The 23,716-nt window shown below is 42.9% G+C and overlaps 1 protein-coding gene across 4 annotated transcripts in view; it reads left to right on the top strand.

The window, feature by feature from the left end:
• Window positions 1–23,716, top strand: part of Fgf14 (fibroblast growth factor 14) — a 629,887-nt gene that overhangs the window by 83,123 nt on the left and 523,048 nt on the right. Inside the window, exon 1 of one of the 4 annotated variants that reach the window (XM_021239318.2) lies at window positions 149–23,716. The exons of the other annotated variants lie outside the window; for them this stretch is intronic. The gene's annotated coding sequence lies outside the window, so the exon portion shown is untranslated. Of the gene's footprint in view, window positions 1–148 lie in introns of those variants that run through there. 4 annotated transcript variants of the gene reach the window in all.

Genomic DNA, 23,716 nt, shown 5'->3' with positions numbered 1-23,716 from the left:
CACCTGTGTATACATCAGGTACACCTGTGTATATACACATACGCATATATGTATGTTGTATAGGCATACGCATGTATTATGTGAATATTTTCTTATATATTAATATATACATTATAGTAACTAATATAGTTCTGTTGAATATATAAATACATACAAAAATTTATATATGTTGCATATATAGTATATTTTATATACATATGATTTATAGCTAAAGCTAATAGAAACAAGATCCATAAAACACCATATCTACTCCATGTCCACAAACAACTCATCTTCCTGGTAAGTATGCACAAATCCTTGTTTCGTTTCCCAGTAGGAGATTCCTAAGAGTCAAGACACAGAAGACAATATCTTCTTCTGAGAGCAGACATGAACTTTCAGAATGAACACAGCAACTCTGGCGAACATTTTGGCAAGAGTGATTGGCATTTATTTATTTGCATGCCCATGCACGTGTTTATTCACCAAGCATTCTTTGAGGACTTACTATAAATAATTACTTTGTGAATGAGTGTGGTAATAAAACTAGCCCACCAGCTCTCTGAGGGCAAGGATGGTTTCTTATTAATTGTTGGATCTTTGTATGTGTCCAAGAATATGGGAAATGCAGACATTCCATAGATGTGTGGTTGTTTGGAGGAAGCTGTACCGAGAAGCCATATGAACAGAGTCCTTTTGTCTCAGGCGATATATACAGCACAACTGGGGATACATTCAGAAAAAATGGGTGAGCGGCCAGGGCAGGATATGTGTTGTTGGACTTGTGCATGTAGTACGTGTTTCGGGCCTTTGGTGGCAAGAGAAACAGTTCCAGCGGGGTGGACAATACACACACGGATATACTTTATTGATGGCTACATTTTGTAGAACCTCCACATTGGGCAAATGACATCGCTGCTACCTAATACACTTTTTGATAGATTTTCTGTTGTTGTGTAAGCAGCAGGAAGAAATTTCTGTCTCTTCCAGTTGAGCTTGAGGAAAATGAGCCATTTCTCCTCGATATCTAATGCTTCACGAAGATGGCTTGCCTGGTGTGTGGAGCGCTTGGATGTGTCTCCCTACGAGGAACACAGGTCTCAACTGGCTGTGTGTTGGCTGGGTCTTTTCCTGTTTGCCGAATTGTTCTGTGACTGCTGCCTTTTCTGCCTGAGTGATGGAAAAGAGGTTTGGTGGTTTTAGGGAATTGCTAAGCCATAAATCAGTGTTTAATTATTGTCTTTTAGAGCTTATCTTATTTCTCTGTCACGAACAGCCGTGTGTTACTTCCCAGAGGGATGTGAGAAGTGATATTGTTACTCTCCCACTGGGACTGCAGAAGACAATGTAAGGGTTGGTGTCTATGAATGATTTTCTCTAGAATGTAACCTGAAGGGTTTTGGTGAATATCTCTTAGTTAAAAAAAAATTTTACTTCTTTTTGACTAGAGATGGAAATAGAAATTTTTTGATGTTATTCTTATTAATTTAAAAACCAAGAATTTGGTTGATCTCCCCCCCACCCCATCATCTCTCTTGTACTTGGGACTGAACTCAAGATCTTTGTACTGAGCTGTATCTCCAGCCCTTTTTAATTTTCTTTTTGCATTTTGACAGAGGGTCTGTCTAAGTCACTAAGCTGCCCAGGCTGGCCTTGGACTTGCAGTCCTCCGATCTCAGCTTCCCAGAGTTCAGGAATCACAAGCATGCATCTCACACCTGGCATTGATTTGTTTTGACTCCCCTTCTCTCTTCCGTAAATGATGACTTGCATTCTCAGCTACCTTTCCCTGTGCTAGGAATGCCCTTTCCCCGCTTCCAGGTATAAACTCCTGCTCATCTTTCAAGATTAAGCTTCAATGTTACCTTCTGAGACTCAGGCAGTTTCTGAATTGTCCTCTTTTGTGGTAATTCATAAAAGGACCGGACACGTAATTGTCATTTAACTATGGCTCCACCAGCTACCCTGTCTGTGGAGTCTTCAAAGCCCAGGGCTATGGATTACACTGTGCGGTACCCTCAAGGCACAGGGCCCTTTCAGAGAGGGGTTTAGCTCACTTTGAGTTTCTTGTTGGAGAGATAAATGTGACCTTGCGAGACTGCTCTGCCTGCTCCTTTCTCTGTGGAGAACTGGGAGGCTATGTTGCTGGAGGTGCTGTCCTGTCCCTGAGTAGCTCTGCTCCTGGGTGGAGCTTAAGAAGGGCAGGCTGCTCTGCAAGGCTCGCTGACCAGGAAGGAAGGTTCCCTGTCTTCTCCAGGACTTTATACCCATTCCACCCCACCTGCCTTTCCACACAGCTCCTGAACTCCTTGCATGGGGAGCCCCGCACTGAAGGGCCAGTGGGGAAGAAGGACAGAGCAGGGCCAGGGCAGGGACGGAAGGGCTGAAGCCGAGAGCAGAAAACACTGAGCAAGAGCTTCCTGGATAGAAAGCTTTCAAGCCTATGCTATGAAAAGAACAATAAACCTCCTTCTCTTACAAATAATCACTCTTACTTTTTCCTAGGGCTAGAGCTGAGTGTCTTCATATGTTTTATCTATCCAGGGAGTAATGTCTAACAGTGGTTGATAGTGAAATGCATATATTTTTCCCACTTTCCTTGAAATGAACAAGCAGGATTTACCCTTCTTTGTCCAGGTCTTGGGCATTGTTCATTATATGATAAATGGAAACTCAGACATACAAAAGACAGGAATGGTGCTTTAAATCATAGGCAAACGTAAAGAGAATGGAAATCTTTATTTAGCAGATGGGAACTGAAAGTCAGAGTCTGAAAATTCCAAAACATCAGACAGTTTGTCGTAGTCGAGCCAAACTGAGACAGAGGTCACTTGTTTCCTAAATTCAAATTTAATCAAATTGTAAACGTGAAATAGTGAAATGTGCCAACTAAATTTAAGAAATGCTGGAAAATAAGAGACCTTCATACTATTCAGATCCTCATCTCTGAGCAGTTTGCTTCAATATTTGGAAGACATTTTGGCCCGTGAGTAAGCTTTCTGGTTATTGTTACGTTTTGTTTTGGTAAATGTAGTGCATCTTTTGTATTTCTAAGAAATCCACAGAGAAGTGGACCGCTTGCGCTGTGCTCACCATTGACCATTGGTATCTGAAAAGCACTGATACCTGTGCTTGAGGGTGGCTCTTTCTCTATTCGCTCGTATCCTGGGTCCTGCACTGCTGTTTTAAAACTCCTCTCCTATGGGGCTTTTCTAGGGCTCCGTTTTGTTGACCGGTGCTATGAGGGTACTTCTGCTTTGTAGTGGTAGTGTTCCCCTCACCCCAACCTGTTCCCAATGCATAAGGTGACTCAGCAAAGGGACAAAGGGTCGCCTGCCAACAGTGCTGTTGGGGCTCCGACCATAGATACCCCACTTACCCGGGAGCATCGATGACAAGACTTCATGTTACTTTAAAGAGCTCACATGAAAAGATGTTTTCTTCAGCACGAATCAGATGACTGTGCCTAATAGATCATAAAGCTCAACCCCCCAGAGCCCAGAAACCAGGGCAGGAGGAGCTCCTGGCGCAATGTCATCTGTTCTTGGCCTTTTCAGTAAAGACCCTCTCAGCTCTGGCTCCAGAAGCTGCTCTCGGAGCTGTCTCTCCTCCACCCTAGGGAAGGAACCACCTCCTGGACCATGCTGAGGAATGTGATGAATGGCAGAGCCTGAATGAGGTGTCGTGGAGCAGCTCCTGGCTAAAGGGCTGACCCAGCCTCTGTGGAGTCGTGTGCATGTGTGCAGGTGTGAATCTGGATGGAAGTGGGCATATGGGGCACAGCTGGCAGGATCAGCAGAGGTAAGGCTGGTACGAAGGAAGGACACCACTTGAATTAGGTCACGCCCTGGATGCAGCTCTCTGCTGCTGAAGACAGGCCCTGGCAGTCACTTCCTGCCCCCAAGGGGGAGCAATCTGCTCTGGAACCTGGCCTCACAGGACTGGTCCACTCCAGAGACAGGGCTGCAGACCTGAGGGAGGCCACGCCGCTCCCTTCAACCAGACTGTGGGGTTTGCTACTTCATAGGTAGAGGAAGGCAGTAACACATGGACACACACAGGCACACACGCACACGGGCAAGGGAAGGTTTTATTCTTCGTGTCCCGCTCTCTCCTAGCCTGGAGAGACACTTTCAGTCCCTTATGCCACAAACTTGGAGAACACAAATGCACATGGGAGCTCAGCTCCTGCTTAAAGAGAGAAAGACTCCATTCTAATGCAGAAAGTAAATTCTCTAATATTTGTCTGTTCATTCTTGTGCTCTTCAAGGTCACTCCACTTCTTGAGTTCTGGGATTCTGTCTGTTAGATATATGTATTTTTTTTCACTTTAAATAGGTGTAATTCAAATAAAAGGAAAGAAAAGCCAAAGACCCAATTAAGAAAGGGGAAAAGGCGTGTGTGTGTGTGTGTGCGCGTGTGTGCGTGTCTGTGTTTAACCAACATCCAATAGCACAAGAATGAAACTATGCTCTTATTTTCCTTTCTTTCTATCATCAGATATTATTAGAATTAAAGCGCTTCCAAAGTTTTCCCAATTCAAATCCATACCATTGAAAGGTAAACTGGTGTCAGAATCACGGGGCCAGAAGGGCTCAGATGTTCTCATTTTATGCAGTCGGAACACAAGTCCTGAGCTGGTGAGTGGTAACTCAGGGCTGCGTGCGCTGTCTGTGGGCGCTGAGCACCTCGTGTCTGTGAGTCAGGTCTGGCAGGGTTTAAACATTAGAGGTGGGGAGACCCCAGCATTTTCCCTTTTCCCTAGAAACAAATTGAACTGATTTCTAGAAACAAATTTTAGCTAATTCAAGAGTAGTTGAGATTCAAGACAAAGCAAAATGCAGGACAAAAATCACAGAGGTCCCTCTGCCACGTAGGAGGAAGGGGAAAGAAGCAGGATCCCTGCACTGAAATGATTAGCAATTATTTAGTTCTGTGCAACTTTTGTTAGTATCATGGATTTAAGGGATGAATGTGTGGCTGCTCTATCTCTTGCAATTTTGTGACAGATGACCCTAATTTTAGCTTGCTTTTCACCGAACACTGCAGAGCTCGCCTGGCTTCTGCAGTTTATTATTGAATTTACTTTCTCGTGGTACGGCGCTTTGTATCTGAATCGCAAGATCCTCTTGTTCAGCAGCCCTCATTTGGGAAATGAAAATGCTCCTTTCTTGTCTTTTGTCCTGTTTCCTAGCAGGATCGGGCAGAAGCCCCCGTGTTTTCTGGCGCTGAGAGTGGGCTCAGAAGCTGGCGTCCCAGGGCTGGCTGGTGCAGGGCGAGGAGCCTGCCCTTTCCTCTGGTTCAGTGGTTGCCTCCACCCAGCTGATAAAAGCCTTGGGCTTGGAAGAGTTCCAGGGCCTCCCTTCTGTGTGGAGGAAGCTGGTGGCGTTTCCAGGCGAGCTGTGCCGGGCTGGTTCAATGCAGTGCAGCTTGTGTAACAGCGCCCTGTGGTCCTGCTCTGGCTCACTTGAGGGCGAACACACGGGCTCGCTGCTGGGCAAAGGCCCCGGTGTGTGCAACGCCCGTGTGTGCACACGCGTGGGAGCATGCTTGCTTCCGTTTAAGTCCCGCTCACCAAGTGTCAAGCACATCTGCCATCATTTACTTAGCAAGGTTGCCATTTCCAGTGTCCCGTTTTTATTCAGGCCTTGGGAAACTCACTGCATTTGTGCTGATAAGTTGGAGTGCTCTTTGTTCAGGGCCTTTTTTCCCCCTTTAAAGAAATCCTCCTATCTATGCGAGTGGCTCTGGGGTTTGGATATTTGCCATCCTTTACCCTGGTACAAGCCCCGGTACCAGGTCCTCCACCCACCCAGCTAGCACCTCAGAGCAGCCCTGCCTGAGCCTCCCACTTCTCTCTCGCAAGGTGCAGCATCGCAGAAAGCAGAACTCGGAAGATACTGAATGTTTTGTGGACTAGTTTTGTTTTACCTATGAGGATGGGGAGGCACACAAGTCAAGTGGCTCAGGCCACTCCGCACTAGCTGACTATAAATTGCTGACTTTCAGCCCATTTCCTTTTTCTGATATCATTGTGCTGAATATTTTTTAGAACACGATAACTTACTGCATTTTTCAGTTTCCGACAGTGTATCCTACAAGTTTCTTTAGAGCCATGACCATTACTCATTAGATCTTTGAAGCTCTTTTATTTCTTCTTTTGAGACAGAGTCTCACTATGTATGCCCATCTTGACTCACTGTGTAGCCCAGGCTGGCCTGGAACCTGTGGTGATCCACCTGCCTTAGCCTCCTGCGTGCTGGGATTACAGGGGGCACCGCCATGCCCAGCTGGATCGCTGAAGCTCTTTTAACTTCTCTTGAAAGTTTCAGTCAGCGTGCTCAGTGACATTCTGCCTCACTGAGTGTCTGGGAACGGTCATGACAGTGACCCGCACCCAGCAGGGACCCAACAAACACGGATGCAGCCTGATAATCTATGTTGTGTGTGGACAGGGGGCGGGTGACGGATGCTCTCTGTTATTAAATACAAACAGTGTGAGTTATCTGCTTGGCATTTGTACAGCCCAGCCTCTGCCAATAAGGAGGAGCTCAGAACTTGCTGGGGAGAGATCTGGCTTCATTCACCTATTTGGAAAGCTTTGTCTCAAGCTCTTTCCTCTGATGATTGTTGAGACAAGGACATCGTCAGGCAGCGGAACATTTCTGCTGCTGGCCTGGCCTTACTGGCTTCTCTGGAACACCTGGCTGGCCGAGATGGCAGTTCCAACCTCAGCCACACTGTGCTGATGGTGGAACAGGGAGCGAGGTATCCAGCTTTCCTAGCTTCCACACTCCTGGTCTGCAAAACGGGGTGCTGTTGGAGATAGAGCATGTCAATGAATGTGAAGTACTTAGCCTAGTACCCGGGACACAGTGTGCTTCTGGGGAATGCTGGTGTCTACGGTGGAGCTGTTGGGGGGACTAAGTGATTACCATCTCTGGGACCTTGGCACCTTTTTAATATCATTGGGTTCTCAGTTTCCTCATCTGTGAGATGGGGTGATGGCAGATATTACCTTGTCAGGTTGTTGTGATGATGAAGTGAGTCACTGCATGTGGAGTGCTTGGGAAGAGCCTGCCCCACATCCACATCCATTTATGTTGGCTCAGAGATATTGGCAATCAGTACTGCTGTGTACTGCTGTGAAGCACTGGGCACAATAACCAGTATGTGGTATCACCTCAAGGAATAGTAGCTTTAAAAAAAAATCATTCTTAGTCCTTCTTCCCCTTTCGAAGCAGGCCATTAAAATAAATGGCTTCACTGTAGAAACAGGTCTAGGTCTTGAACAGTGTTTGGTTTTATAAGCCTAAGTTATAAGCCTTTTCTTGTACCTCCATCTGTGAAAGGAAAACCAGAAAGTGCGCGAGTATTAGTTTTCTATTGCTGCTGAGACAAATTACCACAAACCCAGCAATGGAAACTGACATCTTATTATCTTATAGTTATGTAGTTCACAATCCTGCTAGGACTCACCTGGCTGAAATCAGGGTGTCAGCAGTCTTCCTTCCATCCTTTCTCTAGGGGACAGTTCATTTCTTGTTTGTTTGGAGGTTGGCAGAGTACCATGCGGTTGCTGGATCGTCTCCATTTCCTTGTTGGCTGTGAGTTGGGGGCGCCTCTTCCATCTTTTAAAAAACTGTATTTTATTAATGGATGTTTGCAGCACATGCCTTTTACAGTCATCTTGGGGTGCTGGTACATGTATACAACCCAGCTCGCTTCTTCTTTGTAATCCCCTTCCCTCCGTCCTCCTCAAGTTCCCCTTCCTCCTATTCATTCATGTTGATATTATTAATCTCAGTTCATGTTTATGGCATATAATGTCCATGTTCACTGAAGTTGTCAGGCACATCTCCCATCCTCTTGTGGGCCCCACACCTCAGAACCAGCACAGTGTATCAAATCCTGCTCCTGCTGCCTCTCAGACCATAGCCAGGAAGGGAAATGCCTCTGCCTTTAGAGCCTCATGGGATTTGGATTGGCCCACCTGGCTCATGTAGGGATCTCTCCCTTTCCAGGTCCTTAACCTCAACCACACCTGCAAAGTCCCCTTTGACAGGTATGGTGATGGATGCACAAGTTCTGGGGAGCAGGGTGTGGACCCCTTTTCTGGGATGGGCATTGTTCTGGGTGCCACGGGTGGACTGCAAAAGTCTACTCTTGCCACAGAAGCTGCTCATGGTGGAGAGTTCAATTCAAGCCCCCCCAGGAGCTCCAAATTTCATTGTTCAGAAGGGGAGCAGGCCTAGATGCTTGAGAGAGGATATGCTACTTTTCCTATTCGTACTTCTGCTCTGACTGCCCCAGGAGAGATACGTATTTGATGGTTACTCTTTTAACACCATTTTGGGCACACAGTCCTACTTTGGGAAACTCCAGGAAACTCTTACCTTGTTCATTAGGCGACTGTCTACGTAATGACAAAGCTCCAATGTCATCATTTTCATGATGTCCTTTTCTGAAGTGCCCTTTTCAGTCTTCTCTTCCCTCCCCATTGAACCTAAGGCCTTTACACTGAGCTGCATCCCCAGCCCTTTTTTATTTTTTATGTTTATTTTTTAAGTTTTGAGACAGGGCCTTACTAAGTCACTAAGTTGCTAGGCTGGGCTTGAATTTTTGATCCGACTGCCTCACCCTTCCAGGCTGCTGTGATTACAGGTGTGCACCATCAGGCCTAGCTGATTCTTAAACTGCTTTGTATCCTCAGTGCCTGAGGAAAGAAGCATGCAATGTGTGCTGGTTGTATTTTCGTTAGAAAATGAGGGTCTGTCTCATCTGTCACTCAAAAGTGATCTACTGGCCAAATACAGGACCCAAAACTGGTGGCCAGAGGCAGGGCTATAAATAGACACAGCTCCAGCCCCCTAGAGGTTTACAACCTGATTTCTAGGGAAGCATCAAAGCCATACATCTCTTTCAAAACAAGCAGCACATCCCTCAGGAGTAAATGAATGCTAAATGCTTTATTTGAGGGCAGGGCAGGCCATTGAAATTATTTAACTTTTATCTCCTAAATGCATCCCTAGAGCTTCAAAGGAGAAGCCAGATAGTATTTTCAGGTTTTCTGTCTTCAATTTTAGATTTATAACCTGCCTTACCTGTAATGGGTGCTGTATCAAGACTGGAGTAAATATTGACACTATTAGGTGCTGCTGCAGGCTGAGTGCAGATTATTTGATGTTTTTATTTGAAAATTTGACTTGCAATTGGTGATTTGAGTTCAGTTGGCTCCGATCACTGCCTTTAGCACCACTTCGAGGAGGATGTTGTAAGCCAGGAAAGAAAAGGATTATTTGAGACAACTGAACTCATATATGGAAGGGCTATGTTCCAATTTCTAGTTGACTTCCTAAAGCAAACTTACATTTACATAACCCAGTACCACACAGATATAGTTATAATGCCAGGCTTTCTACCCTAAGTAAATATTTCTATCTGGGTTTTGATCCTGTTATTTTCTTTCATAGCCCTGGCTTGACTTTGTCTTTTGTCTTCCATACTGTGTATCTGTTTGTGGTCTAGACACTCTACCCTCGGTTGGTAATTATTATATTTTAAACCAGGCCTATTGCATTAACAGCAGAAAATTATGCTTCTTAATGTTTTTCAGAGTTTAAAGTTCAAAGTCTTTGGAATTCTGTTTTCTATAGTTTAGGTGATTTGTGCTGTTACACAGACATATTGAAATGCTAATATTTTAGCTTTACTAAAGGTCATCAGAAGTCAGCCAACTGCCTTTGAGAAAACCTATAATCTAAGCCTTATCTGTCTTTTATACCAAATATGTTTTCAGTGCTGAGCTGAAGTTTTACACAGTTTTCCTTGTTAGAAGGCTCACGCTTTTGTTTTCCAGGTTCATTTTCTTTCAAGTAGATTTCATATGCCCATTGTTTTAGTTATCTTGTGCTGCATAATAAATTACTCTAAAACTCAGTGGTTTCAAACAGGAATAAACACTTTGCACACAGTTTCTATGGGTCAGCAATCAGGAGCAAGGGTCTTAGCTGCTCAGTTTTGGCCCAAACCCCTTCCCGAGGTTGCATCCCCGTGAGCAGTGGCTGAAGGCAGCCTCAACTGTCAGATGATTCTCTTAAAGAAGATTCGTGTCCATGCTTAAAGCTGGTGTGGCCTCGGGCAAGAGGCCTTCCCACAGGGCTTCCCTGGAGAGACAACGATCTAGGTGTAAGGCAGCGATCCCAGTGTCCTCTATAATCTCACATCAGCTACAAGTTCCAACCGATTTTTTTGTTTGTTTAGTTTTGAGCTGGGGATTGAATCCTGGGCCTTCAAGCTGATCTGTGTCCCCAGGTCTGTCTGTCTGTCTGTCTTTCTTTCTTTCTTTCTTATAAATTTTGAGATACACTCTCCAGAGCTTACTAAGTTGCCAAGGCTGGGCTTGTATTTGCAATCCTCCTGCCTCAGTGTCCCAGAGAGCTGGGATTACAGGTATGCATGCCTCCTTATCCTTCCTGATTGATAGGGGAGACTGCATATCTACCCAGAGTGCAAATCACTGGAGACCTTTGTAGAGGAGGGCAGAGGCTCTGACATTCAGTACATCCTCATCCATCGTCTTGCTGGATGGAGGGACCACTGTTGTAGTACTGGAATTAATGTATATTTAATTTAGCTCCAAAAAGCTACTTGGTGATTTTGATACCAGTGTTCAAGTTGTTAAAATAAAACCATGACTGAACCCAATTCTGTGTCTTCCTGTACAAAAGCCAGAGAAACCCATTAGATTAAATACGTCTCTGAGGATAAACAGCAAGGTGTATGTTTTGCTCTCTTTTCTGAGCCCATTCTCTTCCCACCTAACCCCATGCTCTCTCTTGCTCAAAGGAGGCAGCTGCCTGAGAAGCTGCTTGGTCCAATACCTGCGCTCTTCCAGATCTGTCTTCTGACCCAGATTCCTGCTCTGATTTTGATCCCAGCCCTACCAGTGTCAAGATTGTTAACCCTATGTCCTGCTCCGTAGACTCACCTCACATGGGTCTCTCATCAAGCGGAAATACATTTCAATCAGATTTTCTGAGTATGCCGAAGCAGCATTACTAGGTAATGAGAAGTAAGAAACACAACTGAGAAACCAGGAAGGTCTCCAGTGATTTGCATTGAACTCTCTGTACATGTTTGCTTTTGCTCTCCATCTAAACATCCTTTAAAAATTTCAAATCTTTCACTTATTCAACAAATATTTATCAATTTCCCTTCATGTACCAGGTATACTATTGTGATGTGGGAAACCCGAAGTGAAAAAAAGCAGTCGAAATTCTTTTCCCCATGATGTGATGTTTATAGTTACAAAATAAGGAAGGAAATATAAACTCTATAAAATGGTTGTAAGTTCTAAGAAAATAAAACAGAAAGACAGAGGCAGTGGCCAAATTGGGTACTGAATACTCTTTTACGTAGGGTGGTTAAGGGAATTCTCTTAGTCGCTTTTCTTGTCTCTGAGAAATAATATCTGACACCCACACCTTTAAGGGGGAGAGGTTTATTTTGGCTCATGTTTACAGTCCACAGCCAGCTGACTCCAAGGCAGAACTGGCATGGCAGAGGGGAACATGCTCATGTCATGGTGGCTAGGTTGCAAAGAGCGGAAATGAGGAGCTGGGAAGGGAGATGGATCCTAAGCCATGCCCCTAGGAACCCAGCTCTTCTGAGCAGACCCCGCCTCCTAATGGTAATGCCGCTGCAAATCCCAATAATTCAATAACCTTCCAAAAGTCCCACCTATGGGAGCACATGGGGCTCTAACTATAAACATAACAGGACTCCTCCCTGATAGTTGTGCAGAGGGCTGAGGGGAGTGAGCGGAAGAGTTATAGATTGTCTGGGAAGAAGGTCTAGGTGAAGAGGACAGTAAAGTGCAAAGGTCCTGGGGTGGGACTAGGCTTGGGACATTTGATAAACATCAAGGCATCTACTTGGAATGGGGTAGACGGAGGGAGGAGGTGAGAGGGATGATGTCCAAGAGGCAGTGGGTGGTCATTTCATTTAGGATTTTGTAGATCAGAGTGCGGAGTTTGTTTTTAACTCTTGAGAGATGGGAGGATATTGGAGAATTCTGAGCAAAGGAATGACATGAGCAGACATACGTTTTATAAAGATCATTACGGCAACTGTGTTGGAATAGATGTCCGAGTCTCGAGTTTAGATGCAATTCTTTTGAAATAGGCCTGGCACAAAAGTGTGGTTGCCTAACCAGGGTGATTTGGGTTCAGGTAACAGAAACAAGGTCAGTTTCTGGACATACATTTGAAGCAGAGTTGGCAGAAATCAAAGATAATGCCGTATTTCTGGCCTGAACAGTTGGAAAGCTGGCATTGTCACTTACTGAGATGGAGAAATTTGTGGGATGACAGCTGGACTTGGTCATCAGAAGCCTGGCTTGAGCCTTGCTAAATTGGAGAGCTTTTTAAAGATAACTAGGGGGAGATGGTGAGTAGACAGCTGGACTTTTGAGTCTGGATTCAGAGCCAAGGTATGGGTTGGGGACTTAAATTTGAGAGTTCTTCTGCTTAAATTCATAGCTGCACTCAGGAAATCACTGTAGCTGGAGAGGAGGAGCTGCTGGTCTGTTAAGGTTGGTAGCACAGGGATTTGAGGAGGGACCTGGAGAAACCTGGAGAAACTGGAAGGTTAAGAAAAGATTCCTGATGTTGCATGAATTAGTGCCTAAGATAGAAGGAGAGACTCATCACAGGAAATGCTGCAGACATGTGAGATGAGAGAGACCACAAACATCTCTCCATCTCTCCACCTGGCACCCCCGACCACTCCCTGCAGAAAACAATGCAGAATGCTGATGTAATGTTTAGAAATCTTTAAACATTTTCCTTGAGTTAGCAAGAAAATGAAGAACAATCAAGGGGAAAATTTTCTATGGGGATGCTCTTGAATAGACACCCTGGGAAAGGATCTGGGGCCAGGGGAGGAGGTGGCCTTTATATAAAAGTTTGGACCTTTCAGCAACAGTAAGAGGAAGGAAGACAGCTTGTCTGGGGGCAGACGCAGGCCACTGTGAGACAAGGTGGTGGGAATGGGCAGGGTTCATTTGGCGGTTTATTTTTTCTCAACAACATCAGAAGCAATGCTGTTAGCTGAGGGTGGCACTCAGGTTTGTAAGAACTGGAGTTTTGAGAAGAAAGGAGGTCTGCAGTCATCTCTGGGGATATTGTAAGTTGCTTTTCAGCCTTAAAGGCCCACTTGAGGTTAATAGTCACAGGTTTCCAGGGAACTGTGCCAGTGAAGCTCTGTGACTTTCCCTTCCCACGTCCCTCTGTGTGTGCACAGATGTGGAGTTGATTTTGACTGCGAAATCAGTAGGAGAGGGGTTGGATGAGGCATGATTAAAGGGCAAGAGGGAGAAGACGGGAACTCAGAAGTCAGTGCTTCTGTGTTTTCACTTTGTCTTTAATTGTAATCTACATATGTGACCATTAATCCTGACATGTCAACTCCATTGGATTAAGAAACACCTAGAAGATTAGTAAAGCACCCTCCTTGGTGTGTCTAGGTGGATCATGGAGGTGTGGTCTTGGGTACTATACTATATATGGCTCTTATCCTGTTCCATCCCAACCCCTATGAACTAAGCAACTCTGCTCCTCTGTGCCCTTCCACCATGATGTTCCTGCCTTTGAGCCAGCTGACCATGGACTGAATCTACTGAAACTGTGAGCTTAAAATTAAACTTCTACTCTTTAAATCGTGCAGGTATTGTGTCTCAGTGACAGGAAGGCTAACTAATACAATATCATCTATTAATTTATATTTAATCTCTTCCTCAATTGCTTATAAACCCATGTCTTATTCTTTGATGTTTCCAACATAGTCAAGTAGCACTTTTTATACAATGTCAGAAAACAGTAACTGCCAACTGAATTGTGTTTTCATATTTCTCTTAGTCATTCTACGTCAGATACATTATGTGAAATTTTATAGAAAACTCTTTTTAAAAAGTCAGTTCCCCATAAATATGTATAAGGAACTACTCTGTTCCAAAATGCCACTTTTGATTATAGATCTGCACAGCTGAGGTAAATTAAATTTTTAGCAATATGGCCAATTTTGTCAATTAGATGGCTAAAACAAAGCATTTCAGTAAAAGTTTTGGCCTGAACTATTTGAAGCGACTATTTACATTTTATTGTAATTACCTAATGCTTGCCAAATTTTCATTTTATTTTGGGGAAAGCCTAAAAAATGAAAAAAAAGACAGTCACCTTTTTTCCTTAAGATCATCTCTTTATTGTGATTACCAATTTGAAATTTTGTTAAAGTTAGGTGTATGGGTGTGGGAAAGAGTTGTTGGGGTCAAGAAGAGAACATGCAATATTAAAAAAATTTAGGTCAGGGATCAGTGATTAGCAAAGGAGTTCTAAAAATGTCTTCTCGTGTGATGATGAATAATATAAAAGACGAACAACTAAAGTTACAGTTGCGGGATATGGTAAAGCATAAATGCAGTCAAATATGTAGAGTACATTTCTAAATGTACTAGCAGGTACTAAAGTTTTTAGGCTACAGAAATTTAAACAGACAGACACATAAGCAAATGTAAGACTCAGGTTCTCATGGAATTCAAAATCCAGTGTAGTTGCAAACTCAAATCCTTGTGGAGGCAGAATGAGCACACTTTCTAACTGCTTAAAAGTGAGGGGTTAAGGAGAGAGGGTTGTAGAAGATCATGCAGAAGATTTAATCCTGAGTGACTGAAAAGATGACATCAATGCTGAGTGATCTTGGTAATACAAGAGCACTGTGAAGTCTAGGGAGAGAAGAGTTGGAGGCTGAATAATTTGTTGAAAGCATTTGTTTGGAAATGACCAGCAAGATTAGACGAGACCATTAAGGCACAGGGAACTAATAACAGGAGAAAGTAGAAAATGTATGCATAATGATGCTCTAATTTTCCGGTGGAGGGAAGAGAGGATTTGAAGAAGCAACAAGAAGGTTGGTGGGAGAGAGGAGTTCTGAGCTAGGTTCTGAAGAGAAGAGTGGTGGTTTTTGCTTTTCTTTGAAACAATCATGTTTCATATTTGTGTACGTGGTTGATTGTAATTTTTGCATATGATATTTGTATTTTTTTCACGCAGCAGATTTGAAATATGTGAGACACTCGCAGGAATAGAAGTATATTCTAAAATTGTACTTTCGATGACAGAACACTAAGCTTTAAAATATCAGTTAAGTAAAATTTAATTCCAAACACACAAGAAATGGAATATATCTATAAACAGAAGTTTGTTTCAGCATAAGTTCAGTGAACTTTAAAAGATTCAATTCAACTTTTGTGTGTAGTTTACATATTTGTTTTTCTCTCTGATGTCCTTAAAATATATCTGGGCGGAGGTACGTTTGGTGTTCGCCGAGGTGATGTATTTTCAGGATCTCACCATCCTCAGGCCTAGGGGAGTTTATCCTTGCTGCCCAACTCAGCCTGGCTGCTTCTTGGTTCATGGTGTGGTCTCGGTCTCGAGGATGATGCTGGTAGGAAGCAGGGAAGGAAATGAAACAAGGAGCCTTGCAGGTCTTGAGGCTCGGCACCCTTCCCTTTTTCTCCTGACATTGTCCTTCCGCCCCAGCTCCCACGCTGCCCGGGATTCTCACCTACATGGAAGTGAGGGAGATGCCCAGGGGACAGGAAGAAATTCAGCCGGCCCCAGTAGTTCTTCTTTTGATTTCCCTTTTGGTCCCTGGCTTACCTACTAAGCTGTATTTCTGGCAGTTGGATGCTCTGAATGAAAATCTAAAGAGTGCAGCCAAACCTATGCGCACTGTGAAAATTCCACTGCCCTTTAATCCCGCACATTCCTTAATCCTAAAGTGCACTCACTTCCGGATTCTCTGGTGTCCTGTTTCATATTCCCAAGGGAGAGGTCGCATCCATTTTCACATGCTGAAATTTATTTCTCAAGTATATTTTTATAAATGCCCTATTTAAAAAATCACGCCTCTAAAGCATATTCCAGACTGAGGCACAATCATTTTTACGGACTTATTTTGGTGAACAGCTGAATTTGGAAATAACCATTTCATTCCATTGGTCGTATCTTGCAGCATCTTGCTGGTTTGTATATTGATTGATTTATTTTTTTGCTTAGAAAATTCTAACAGCTTGGTACGATTCAACTTTGATTAGCATGAAATTTTTTTACTCCTGTGGAAAGAAGCAGCTTTGTCACCATCATTCAGAAAGATAGATTCTACTGGGGAAGGTGAAGGATGGCTTAGAAATCTTGCTTTCACGTGAAATAAACAGATTCACATCCAGTATAATCTGTCTGGTGCAGAATTTATTACCAAGAACCCAAGAGAGAAGCACAGCACATTTATTCAGTTCTCATCTCTACTCCTACTTAGAGTACTTTGGAAATGAAGTCACTTAATTTTATGGAAATGATGTTGTTTCCTTAGATTGAATTTAAAATACGTATATTTTTTCAGCTCTTTTGTTCTTGGGGACTTTTTCCTGCGACTTTCACATAGCACATTATACTCTTCATCTAAGAAGCCACTTTAATGAATTCGCTTCTCACAAGTAGCACAATGTAATTAGGTAATCACCCGTGCGTGCGCCTGTCGTCCACCAGGGAAAAAGGCGAAGAGTTACACAATGAATTCATTATGAAACAGTGCATGATACAAACCTGAGCTTACAAAATGAGGAAATGTTGGAAAAAAGCCTACTGTAAAGTATTAATGTGTGAGAGTTGAGACTAAAAATCATGTTTAACAGAATGTCTTGGTTCGTCAGTTGGGATCAATTAGTCAGTGGGATCAATGCCTTAAACGTCTTATGTAATCCTGAATGTGTAAGTTCACTAGTACTTGGACATCGCTCATGGTGTGTTCTTTGATTATGGTTGAACTAATTTAAGTTCCTACAGAAACCACACCCAAGGTCTGTGATTTCTAATTTTGGTGCCTTTAAGTGGAGCAGAACTTAAAGGACATAAGCAAGCCGAGTGCAGATCTTTCTTGATTCTTATTACATGTTTTCTCCTGATCTTTTATGGTAGGAGATCATTTACATTCAAATAAACATTTTTAGCCTTTTGCCTTTAGCAAGTTTTTGCAAATCATTCAATCTACTTTCATGGAAATCATGTCAAAAGTAATTAAATGACATAATTAAAATCTCAATTGTGACTTATATACCCAAGCCTGGGACCTGTTTGGGAAGAATAGACCCACAGTGAAGGGTCTACGGAGGGGCCGTGAAGGTGTCCCAGCTCTGGTTGGCTTTCCCTGGGCACTAACTACTATATCGCCATATAAAACAGAAGAAACAAAAACTAGTTTTTGTTAATTGAACTATTGTGATACATATAAATCAGCAAAAGAGAAGGAATGACTTTATTTTTAATCGTCTTTGTTTCAGAATGATATTGGGTTTAGTGGAATACTACCCTTATACCCTACACGCGATTCTCCTTGCTTAGTATCTTAATGTAAGAATACTGTGTATGTCCCAATTAATGAGCCAATAGCAATACATTATTACCAACTAAAGTCTATTCTTTATCAGGATTCTATTAGTTTTTACTTAATGCCCTTTTGCTCTTCTAGGATCCCATATAAGATTACATTTAACCTTTTTCTCATTTACATTTCACATATGATTTTAAGTGTTTATAAGTTATATTTAGTTATTTGTCCCCTTAATGTCTTTTCGACTGACAACATTTGCAAACTCCCCTTGATTTTGATGGCCTTGGGAGCTTGGAGGAGCATTGGTTAAGTGTTTTGTAAAGATTTCCCTCAATTTTTGGCTTGCCTGATATTTTTCACATTTAGATTGTGATTGTGGGTTCTTGGAGAGGGAGAGCTCAGAGGTGAAGTGATGTTCTCACCCATCATGCCAAGGATACCAATCAGTGCTATAAATATGACTGTCATTGTTAACATTGACCCTGGTCACCTGGGTACAGCTGTGTAGTCATGTTTTTCCTCTGGAAAATTACTTTAACTTTTTGTTGTTTTGCTTCAAGGATTCTAGTAGGCACACCATAATAAGAGAACTTCTACAGTCGTTCTGCAATTTTAATAGTAGGATGGCTCACTACACGGAAATAAGAACGTGTAAGTTCTTTCAATCTGTTCTCCTCATGGTAGAATGTGATACTCTGACCTCATGATGAGGATTTTGCAAATAGTTGAAAAATGCACTTAATATCATCTTAGTACTGCTATTGAATTCCGGTTTTCTCATGTTGTTCTGGTCTCTTGAGCGTTAGTATGTGGTTGAAGGAAAGACAGGCTCCAAAGCTCGTTTTTCTGGCAGTGTTCTGGAGGACAAATGGAACACTGTGATTGTGCAATTGTGCCCCTGCAGATGCGTGGGTCGGGATTTCAAGTCCAAGCCTAAATATACCACACCTGCACTGAGTTTTCTTTGAATCTGTGGTTAGCATTCTGATGGCAATTTAATTTTTCCCACTACGCTCGAGTACAGTAAACAAACCGATTCGACACTGCCCTCACAGCACATTAGCGAATGGAATGACCGAGGCCGAACATCCGCGCATACGCCCACTGTCTCATTCCGCAGACCATTCCTGAGATGGAAAGTGATCCCACTACAATGAAAACAGAGCTTCTGTGTACCAAGCTGCAAACCATCATAGCTCATGATCTTATACTTTACAGAAGAATTTGCACAAAACCTGAGAAACAATTTTTTAATGAAGAGCCAGACTCCTACACGATGTCAATCTATTGGAAAGCATTTTAATATAGAACACAAAGAGATCTCTAAAACTCAGAGACCATCTGTTGTCTTTGTGGGCCTAGGAGGCGGGATGAAAGTGTCACACTTCATTTTACCTAAATTTCTGTAAAGGGGCTATGAAAACTTTCCATTTTAGAGTTGAAAATCACTTACTGTACTTAAATAGTAGTGATTTTCTAATCCTTCCAAAGGAACAGGAACAGGGTCCTGAGGGTTTAGGTAGTCATTCATTACCTAAATACAAAGAAAACAAGTGAGGCCAGTTCTTTTGGTTTTCTCTCCTGTGGTCCAAAAGGAATTTATTTTTCAGTATCATCTTGGATGGATATGGAACTCATTTCTTTCCTAAATATCTGCACCATGTAGATAGCCTCAGTGTGAACTTGACTCAGAGCTGTGGGACACGTAAACATCTTGTTGTCTGTTCTGACAGTATTTTGTTGTTTCTATGGTGTTGCTTCTTTTCTCTGCCTATTTCAGAGTTATTTGCTTCCACTGATGCAATTGGATAAAGCAACACTGGGGGAACTGGAGTGATCTGTGAAGATATCTTGGAAGGGTTTCTTGAGACTTGGGCTTCATGTCATTCTGATGCTTCTAATCCCATGGTCCCAGGCAAGATCCTAGCCTTCCCTTCTCATGGTGTAAAGAGGACACTATTACAACTGCATGGCTCACCTTTTAGGAAGGTAGTTTCAGGATCCATGATGTAATCATTATGCAAATGTATTGTAAACCATTGCTATCCTGTGCAAGTTAAAGGGAAAGAAAGAATTAAAGACCAAGTGGTGAGGAATATGTCCATCAGTCAGGAATCCTGTTTTTACTCACACCATGAAGTAGCAGTACAGGGTGGGCTGGAGACCCAAGCTGTTCAAAACAGTGGCTAAAAGGGACAGAAAATGAATTTGTAGCTATTGTTGAGAATGCATCAAGCTCTAAGCTTAGATGAATTATGCACTTCAGTGGCTTTGGGGTTCGCGAGAAGTACAATTCACTGTCAAATAACCAAGGACAATAATTATGATCTTTTGTAAATGGGAAGGGATCCAGAGACCATAGAGCAGGGGAGAGAAAAAGGGGAAGGGAATGCAAGAAGATTTAAGATGTGTCAGTACAGGTACTAAATACCCACCATGAATGTAAACATCATATGCCATCAATATGAGTTAATAATAACAATAAGAAGGAAAATGAGGAAAGGGGATTCAGAGATGAAGGGCGGGAGATGGGTAGGAAGGGGATTAAAAAAGAAATTAGCTGTGCTATGCACAGGTACCTACTCCCTCAAATGAATATAAACTCCATGCACTACAAACATGTACTAAAAAGGAACCTAGTATAGAGATGTGGAAGTTACACAACATGATTGTTAGGGTTCTTTCTATCTTACAGATGACCTACTTAAAATAATCAAGCCAATGACTTAAACTAAAGCAATCCATAGGCTAAGGAGAAGAAAAGAGAAACAAAAACAGGTGTTTTACTTTGAATAATAACGTGTCCGTATTTAAAGCACTTTAGGGTTCCAGATGAGAACATTAACACAGAGCTTATTCTGCAATGTCTTATTCAGTCATTGTCCCAAGCACCACGCTAGCCCATTTCATCCTGACAGGAACCTGAAGAGGTAGAAAAGGAAACTGAGGCACAGGAAGATGATATCCTCTGGTAGAGGGTACACAGTCAGTTCCGAGGGAGCCAGAATGTGGGCAAAGGTAGCCTAACTGTAAATGCTGAAAAGACTAAATTAGAAAGATGTCACTAATAAAATTAGAAGAAAGTTATTTTTGGTAATCAGAAAAATAGTGGAGATGAATAGATAAGGGATAAAGAAAAGGGAATGCTGTTTGATTTAAAAAATGTTCTTAGAATTAATATTCGTAATATATTTACTTTAAGGCAAGGTGAGATAACTCATTGTTAACATTGAGATATTTTTAAAAATAAGGCAGTCATAAGATTTATTATCATTCAGGTTGTAGTTGTATTCTAGAAAAGAACTAGTAGAAAGGGCTTGTTAAGAAAATTAATTATTGAATATTAATGGGAAAGACAGTTGGTGGTATTTGAATAAATTTTTCCCATTGGCTTTAGTACCAGATCATTCATAGATTTATGCCATAGATTTTTGACTAAAGAAGCCACCTGGGTTATGATTACGTAAAAATTGGTATGTTCCACCTATTAATATTTTTCTGGTATTTATGGATATTATGCATGTGTTTATATTTTTCGTGTTTCAGATTTGAATGTCTACATCTCTACCCTGAATACTCGTGAAAATTCACTGTACCTGTGACAGCTTGCATGATTTTCCCCCTCTGCGCGCCCGATTTGTGTATTATTGTATCATGTGACATTCCGACTCAAGTGCCGCTAGCGGCAAGCTGCTCTCAGCAGCGGATGCCAGAAATATTCGTTATAACACTTCCCAGAGCACGGGAGAGCCCTCGCGTCCCGGGGCGGGCTTTACAGCCATTGTTCTTTTCTCCTTTGCATGTTGTACAGCCAAAGGAAGGCCAAACAAAAGAGGATGTGTTGGAAAATCATGCCATGGCAAAATGCGGTGAAAGATGAGATTAACTGTGAAGTTCGTATGGAATTCAGTTCTGCATGACAGATACCTTCTCAGGGCCTTTTTTTGCCCCTCAAATATTTTTCAAGCAGAATTTTTTTCAGTCTTTGACATAGAGGTGCAAACTCCTTGCACATCTGTAAATAATGAACATCTTCAGCAGCGACCCAGGCAGGGGAGGTGCAGACTGCCTGTGTCCCCTGTCCCGGCCCCTGTGCTAATTGCTGGTCGGGACAGATGCAGTACTTGAGGTGGCCACAAGAACAACCAAAGGCTTCTTCTCTAAGGAAATTAAAAAAAATAAGTTAATGAGTAAGGTTTGTCATCTTTTTACACTGAGAATGCTGAGCCTGCAACTTTGGTCAATTTCATATAAATTAATTCAATTTACCAAGTGGAGCGGGAGGCTTGGGAGCCAGCTGACAAGATGCCAGGCCAGGGCAGGGCACAGAAGAGAGGGCCTCAGAACACCCACCCTCTCTGTCTCCAGCTTCAGTGTAGAAAGGGACAGAGCCTTTCGGCTGGGGAATGAGGGCTCAGGGTGGACACCAGAGATGGAAAAGTGGGGGTCAGGAGAGGGGGCTGCAGTTCTCCAATTCTTTTTCTACTGCCTGGAAACCTGGTGGGGGGTTAATGAATGAAGCTTCCCTTAGTTGCTGCTCCCGGAGAGGCCATGAGCTCTTGAGAGGTGGCTCCAGTTGGGCAAAGGTAATTTTCATTTCAGCTTAGGAAATCCCAGCTGAATGCTCATACAGCTAAGTATCTTCCCAGAAGAGTTAAAGACATCACATGACCGTGACAGGTGCACACCCATGTTTATAGCAGCACAACTCACAGTAGCTAAATCTTGGAAGTGGCCCATATGTCCATCAGCAGATGAATGGATACAGAAAATGTGGTATTTATACACAGTGGAGTACTACTCAGCCATAAAGAAGGATACACTTGAGTCATTTGTAGGAAAATGGATGCATCTTGTGACAATGTTAAGTGCGATAAATCAGACACGCAGGAATAGATGATAGGGAAGAGGGAGATAGTCTTTTGCAAAGGTTGGGGGAGAAAGGAAGGAGACAGAAAAAGAATTAAGATGTGTTACATATGTGTACCAACTGGCCGTGAAGAATGTCATCATTATGTACTGCAGACTTGGAGTTAACTAAATAAAAAGCAGAGGTTCCTGCACAGAGTGCTGTGAGCTCAGTCTAACTGAAAGCACCCAGTGTCAAATGAGCCACTGAGGAAGAGGTCAGGAAGAGGGCGGTGGTATTCCACGTGACGCCCAGCCCTCTGGCTGTCATTGCCATGCTCCAAGTCTTCGCCTTTCCCTGCCTGTTTCCCTCAGGTCAGCTTCACAGTCTTCAAAAGCATCCACCCAGACACATATCCCCTCCTGCTGCGTCTCTAGCCCATGGTTGGAGGGGAAGGTGTTTCCTTGGCTTGCTGTATGATATATTGCTAATGCTGATTTGGTCCTCACAAAGGCTTACCAACAACACAAAGGGAAAGCTAAGAGGCTGGGTTAGTGGTGCACACTTGTAATCTCAGCACTCTGGGAGGCTGAAGCAGGATGATCCCCAAATTCGAGCTCAGGTTGGGCAACTTGGTAATGTAGCAAGACTTTATCTTAAAATAAAAATATAAAAAGGGCTAAGAATGTAGCTCAGTGCCAAAGTTCAATCCCCAGCACCACAGAAAAAGGGAGGAGGATAGCAGGACCTTACGTTTATTAAGCACCTTGTGATTATCTGACACTGCCGTCAATTGTCTTGGTAAGACAACCAGCATAAGCTGATGTCCATATGCTTGTCTTTATAAAATATAATCCTCCAGTCTTATGCTTGGAAACTGTTTAAGATACTGATCTCACATTTTCCTTTTACATTTGAAATTCCAGAGGATAATATCCTTAAAGATTTGCCCTTAAGAAGAACAATACATGAAAATCTCCCGTTTTGAAAATGCTCTGATATTTCCATATTTATTTTGATCTTCAATGTTAAGTCAGGCAGTATTTGGCAGGCAAAATGAGACTTGTAAACCGTGTGAGCTTTGGTCGATTCGTTGAAAGTTGTAGAAAGACGGCCCTCCTCTTAACAGCCTGGACAAACACAAAGTCCCACAAACCCAAGGCCGTCTCTATGGGATGTTATCACAGATTTCTCAGGGCACTTCTGGGAAGACAAATGACCAAAGAGAGGAAAAGCTGGGTTCGCATGGGCCACAGATTCCTGCAAGCTGGAAGGACACAGGGCTGGCTCCGGTCAGCTGGCTGTCCTGCAGTGGCCAGGACTGGGCAGGGGGAGTCCAGGTCACTGACTGGGCTGCTGGCACATGGATAGCTGTGGAGTCAGTGTTAACCTGCTGACTCACGCAGCGACCCGGGAATGTTTCTTCAAAATGCTTCCAAG

This window comes from Heterocephalus glaber, unplaced genomic scaffold, assembly GCF_053883595.1.
Source record: "Heterocephalus glaber isolate CG9 unplaced genomic scaffold, H.glaber_assembly_v1.0 deba00001579, whole genome shotgun sequence".
Lineage (NCBI taxonomy): Eukaryota > Metazoa > Chordata > Mammalia > Rodentia > Bathyergidae > Heterocephalus > Heterocephalus glaber.
The sequence above is the reverse complement of the archived record's forward strand: the minus strand, read 5'-3'. Positions and strand labels throughout refer to the sequence as shown.